A 6,000-nucleotide genomic window follows, 5' to 3' on the forward strand; every position below is an offset into this window, starting at 1 on the left:
CTGGGGCCCTACCAGCACCTTTAGTACCGGTTCATACCACAAACCGGTACTAGAGGTTTTTAGTTGCAATGGTTTTTTAGTCTCACCTCGCTCCGCTAACAGGGTTTTTACCACCTTAAATATGTTACTTCTCAAGCTATCACAACCACTTGGTCTTCATTGAACTCTATGTGTAGAATTTGTGGCCACAATATGAGTTTTCTCCTGTTTCTAAACCGGTGAGGACCCATATTGTCAATTCAGATTGTGCACAAAAAGATCATTGATGATCAATGTATTTCTCTATAAAGAAATATAAGAGCATTTAGATCACTATTTTAGTAATCTAAATGCTCTTATATTTCTTTACAGAGGGGTATATTTTTACATTTTTACGAACCGGTGCAAAGAAGTAGAGATGGTTACGGCAAAAACTGGATGCACTTCGTGTACAAACTGAACACTTTCTTTTGAAGTATCAGTGTTTCAGACGAAAAGTCATCTGTTACACCGGCTATTCAAAATTTTAATAACTTATTATAACTCCAGACTTTTTGTGCATTCATTATGCACCATTCAAATCCACGTCGTCAACTTTCAACCATTTCTGAAATAATTTCCTATTTTTGATGCATTTACTGATTTGTTTTGAGCTAAATGACCCTGAAATTAAAAATCACTACAATTGAACTCTGAATAGGTTGAAACTTGGCATGGTATCATCATTTCACCCACATGGCATGTGCAAAGAAGTAGAGATGGTTACGGCAAAAACTGGATGCACTTCGCGTACAAACTGGACACTCTCTTTCGAAGTATCAGGGTTTCAGACGAAAACACATTTGTTACACCGGCTTTTCAAAATTTTAATAATTTATTACAACTCCAGACTTTTTGTGTGTTCATTATACACCATTCAAAGCCGCGTCGTCAACTTTCAACCATTTCTGACATAATTTCCTATTTTTGATGCATTTACTGATTTGTTTTGAGCTAAATGACCCTGAAATTGAAAAGCACTACAAATGAACTCTGAAAAGGTTAAAACTTGGCATGGTATCATCATTTCACCCACATGGCATATGCAAAAAAGTAGAGATGGTTACGGCAAAAATTGGATACACTTCGTGTACAAACTGGACACTCTTTTTCGAAGTATCAGGGTTTAGGACGAAAACTCATCTGTTACAAAGGCACTTTATTATTTTAAACTTATTATAACTCCAGACTTTTTTTGCGTCCATTATGCACCATTCAAAGCCACGTCGTCAACTTTCAACCCTTTCTGACATAATTTCCTATTTTTGATGCATTTACTGATTTGTTTTGAGCTAAATGACCCTGAAATTGAAAATCACTACAAAGGAATTCTGAATAGGTTGAAACTTGGCATGGTATCATCATTTCACCCACATGGCATGTGCAAAGAAGTAGAGATGGTTACGGCAAAAACTGGATGCACTTCGTGTACAAACTGGACACTCTCTTTCGAAGTATCAGGGTTTCGGACGAAAACTCATCTGTTACATCGGCTTTTCAAAATTTTAATAACTTATTACAACTCCAGACTTTTTGTGCGTTCATTATACAACATTCAAAGCCACGTCGTCAACTTTCAACCCTTTCTGCCATAAATAAAGCAGAAAAGAAAGAACTATATAAAAAAACTACTCAGAAATAAATAGAAGAAAATAAATAAAGCAGAAAAGAAAGAAACTATATAAAAAACTACTCATAAATAAATAGAAGAAAATAAATAAAGCAGAAAAGAAAAAAAAACTATATAAAAACTACTCATAAATAAATAGAAGAAAATAAATAAAGCAGAAAAGAAAAAAACTATATAAAAAAACTACTCAGAAATAAATAAATAAAATAAATAAAACAGAAAAGAAAAAACTTTATAATTTTTTTTAGTAAACTTAGCAGTAGCGTGTATTACGAGAATGCGCTACTGCTATGATCTGTAGCAGTAGCGCTCTTCGTATTGACGCGCTGCGGCTAAAACTAGTTTCGCGGCGGGGTTGTGGCAATTATATTAGTAGCGTGTCTTAGAGGAGGCGCGATACTGCTACTTTTATTTCAGCAACGTGTTCTGCTGGAGCGAGCTGCTGCTATATAGCAGCAGTGCCTTTAGTACCGACCCTTTAGTCCCGGTTCCCGAACCGGGACAAATGGACATTTTTCTACTAGTGTCTATAGGCTTTTCGCTAGTAGCGGTATGTACTTTGAACTGCACAAACAGATCAAATGTTGTTTCAGTAATAGTAGATTTGTGCATGTAACCTCAGTTTAAAGACGTGTCAATGTCCAAAACCACATTATAAAGAAACTTGCGTTCGAAGGGTTTACCCTCTTTTTAAGTGTATGCTCCATACTGCCCGATAAATCCGTGATTGTTGGCGACTCAGACACTTGCCGCTAGCATCATTTCAATGGATATTACACCAATGGCAGGATCACACGACAATAATAACTAAATGTAGAATTTAATTAGGGTCGATTGAACAGTTCTAATGGTAAGGAAACGTCACTAACAGATGTGTAAGCATCAACAATGAAGAAGATCACTGGAGGAAGAGGCCTATGTAAGTACCAAGGAAGGTGCTGGATTGGGTGACGGCATGCCTGATCTTTGTACTTCCTCTGGGTCGGACGTACGGCTACGAACCAAATCACGAAAGCTCAGTCAAGACGATTTAAATTAATTTTCTTGACGATGGAGAAAACACAGGAAATTTAGGAAAATAATTCAATCCATTGAGCTTGCCGCTAGCACCCTAATTAAGTTTGTGTGTATATAGGCACAAGATACAAGTATTAGTAGGGATTTGGCGTATACATGAGCATCTATGACATGGTGAAGGTGGGAATCACTGATTAAGCAGGATGGTGTTTTCTAAGCTAGATCAAAGCTTGAACTACGAGCAGCCAGTCGATTATTGAGAACTACTGGTGTAAAAAACATTCTTATATTATGGGACGGAGAGAGTACTTGAATAGGCCTACGTGTGGAAGAGACTTAGCTTGATGATGATCGCTTCATCTTGTAGCTAGTAGCCAGCGGTGGTGTGGTCGTATTCAAGCTAGCTGGTCAGATTCCTCTCGCCAAATGTTCACTAGGCCAAGTGGGGTTTCAGTGACACTAGCTTGGCAGGTTCAGATGACTGCATCGCAAGTAGGGGTGGAAACGGATCGGATGCAAATTGGATAGTGCTCTTGCCACTTCCATTTTCATATTTTCAAAACGAATACGAATCCGAATATGGATGTTATCGGATACGGATGCGGCTCGGATATTATTCGAATATGGATACGTATCGGATATTTTCTTGATTCGAAACGAATACGAATAATATCAACATATTGCTTAAGTAAATTAGTCGATAGCTATGTGACCTGAAATAATCAACTTGTGACATACAATAAGTCAATGATAAATAGGTTTATGAATAAATACTATTGTAATGCATAATAATTTATAAGTTTAATCATATAAAGAGTAAAATTTGACTACTTATTTGGCTTTTATGTTGGATAATTGGAATATTGGGTCTAGAATTTTAAAAATTACCACCCATAATCTTATTCGGATACGGATATATCCACTTCCATATCCATATTTGTCTCAAAATCTCCTACCATATTTTATTTTTTATTTCTTTAATAAATTCGGATACGGATAGTTTCCATTTCCATTTTGGTTCGGATGCGGATGTTTCAGATATGAATAGGCATTTTCTCGAATATGAATATCGGATATTTCGGATTATCCGCTACCAATTTCCACCCCTAATGGCAAGTGGGGTTCAGTTATCGACAAGGAAAGGGTTTGACGATTCTTTGCCGTGCACTCGAGGGTTCATGGAGGCAACCACCTGCCTCCACCAGGTTGAGCCAAACAGAAGTTTGGTTAGAGCATCTCCAACAGCTGCGCTACATAAGCGCCGAAACACAAGTTTGGTTAGAGCATCTCCAACAGCTGCGCTACATAAGCGCCGCGCAGCAAATTTGCCCATTTTTAGCTCGCGCGCAATCGGCAGAGGGACTTCAATGGACGCGCTATAAGAGCGCGCGCGGCATATAGAGTTGGACGCGCGGTCCGAATCGCCATCGCGCACAGTGTATTCGGTGCGCCCGCTTCCGCGCGCCGCACACTCGAGCGCTCGCGCCGCACTCTCTCCGCCGCGCCACCTTCGCCCGCCCCGCGCCGGCGCCGGCGAATTGACCTGATGAACGCCCGTGCCGGTACCCCTCTCGCCCCTTCCTACAGTCACGTCTCTCATGGGAGGCATGGGTGCACCTCCGGGCGCCATGGGCGGAATGTCTTCCGGTGTGCCTCACACACCTCTGCATCAAGATGCCGTTGAAGATCTTGCCAACAGCTTCCAAGCTCCACGTGATGATGCGGCGCGCGATAATGAAGAGGAGGAAGAATCGTCTTCGGAGGAGTTGGATGAATCGGAGGAAGATGAGGATCACTAGTAGAAAAGGGGGCTTTGGTTCAGCCAGAAAAGAGCATTAATACCGGTTGCATTATGAACCGGGACTAATGTGAGCATTAGTCCCGGTTCGAGCGGCTAGGGCACCGTACAGGCATTACTCCCGGTTCAAATGGGACATTCAGTCCCGGCTGGTGCCACGAACCAGGACTAAAGGGTACGATGCCCATTAGTACCGGTTCGTGGCACGTACCGGTACTAAAGGGTTGAGGCATTAGTACCGGTTTGTGGCACCAACCGGTACTAAAGGTTTGACCTTTAGTACCGGTTCGTGCCACGAACCGGTACTGATGGTGCAATTTTCAAATCCTACCCCCCCACCCCCCGCGCGTGTATCGACTTTTCAGTTTTGTAAAAAGCGAAAGAAATTGATAAAAACTTCAAAAGTTAAAATCCTTCGTGATGTAGTTATGTTACTACATCTACTAGTTAGGAAAATTTAAAAACTTAAATTTGGACATGTTTTGCAAAATTTATAGGGAAAATGTAAAACGGCTATAACTTTTGCATATGATGTCAGAAAAAAACGTATAATATATAAAAATGTTCAGCATGAAAATCCGCATCCGATTTTGACCACCTATGGCCTGTTTGCAAATTTTGAATCCTCAAATTCCAAAAGGAAAAAAGTTATGCTCAAATTTTACTTTTTTTAAATTTTCGTTAAATCTGGTCAAACTATGGTCAAACTACTTATTCAAGAATATTAGTGTTACTAAATAATTATTCAAGAATATTAGTGTTACTAAATAATTATTTCAGTTTTTTTGAATTTTGGTCAAATCTGGTCAAACAATGGTCAACTACTTATTCAAGAAATATTAGTGTTACTGAATAATTATTGTTTTTTAGAACAATAGTTTCAAATTGAAACAGTGAAATGTGTGACTTCATGCTCAAGCTAAACTCCTGAGGGTTAATAGGATTGACATCAGTATTGTCAGGAAAACAACAAGTACAGACTTGGAAACGAGGGAGAATAGAACCCGAAAGTTAAGCGTGCTCAGGCTGGGGGAGTGGGAGGATGGGTGACCGTCCGGAAGTTAGATGACTTGAAATGATGAGGGGTGATTAGAGATTAAATTGAGCAGTGATGAGGGGCAATTAGAGATTAGAGGTTAAAATAATTCAGAAATTTGAAAATCGGGAAAATATTTCAAAAAAAATCATTTAGTACCGGTTGGTGTTACCAACCGGGACTAAAGGTGGACCTCCAAGTAGCAGCCACGTGGAGGGCCTTTAGTCCCGGTTCGTATAAGAACAGGGACAAAAGGGGGGGACCTTTAGTAACGACACTTTAGTCCCGGTTCCAGAACCGGGACTAAAGGCTCTTTAGAACCGGGACAAAATGCCCTTTTTTCTACTAGTGGACGAAGACGAGGACGAGGCTTGATTGTTGATGTGCCTTTCGTTGGTGTGAACTTTTGTGTCATGAACTTCGTTTGGATTTTAAACTTGGTTGGATGATGTTGTGGGCATAAATTTGAACTTGTGGGTATGAAGTTTTAGTCATCAACTT

Source organism: Triticum urartu, chromosome 6, assembly GCF_003073215.2.
Source record: "Triticum urartu cultivar G1812 chromosome 6, Tu2.1, whole genome shotgun sequence".
NCBI lineage: Eukaryota > Viridiplantae > Streptophyta > Magnoliopsida > Poales > Poaceae > Triticum > Triticum urartu.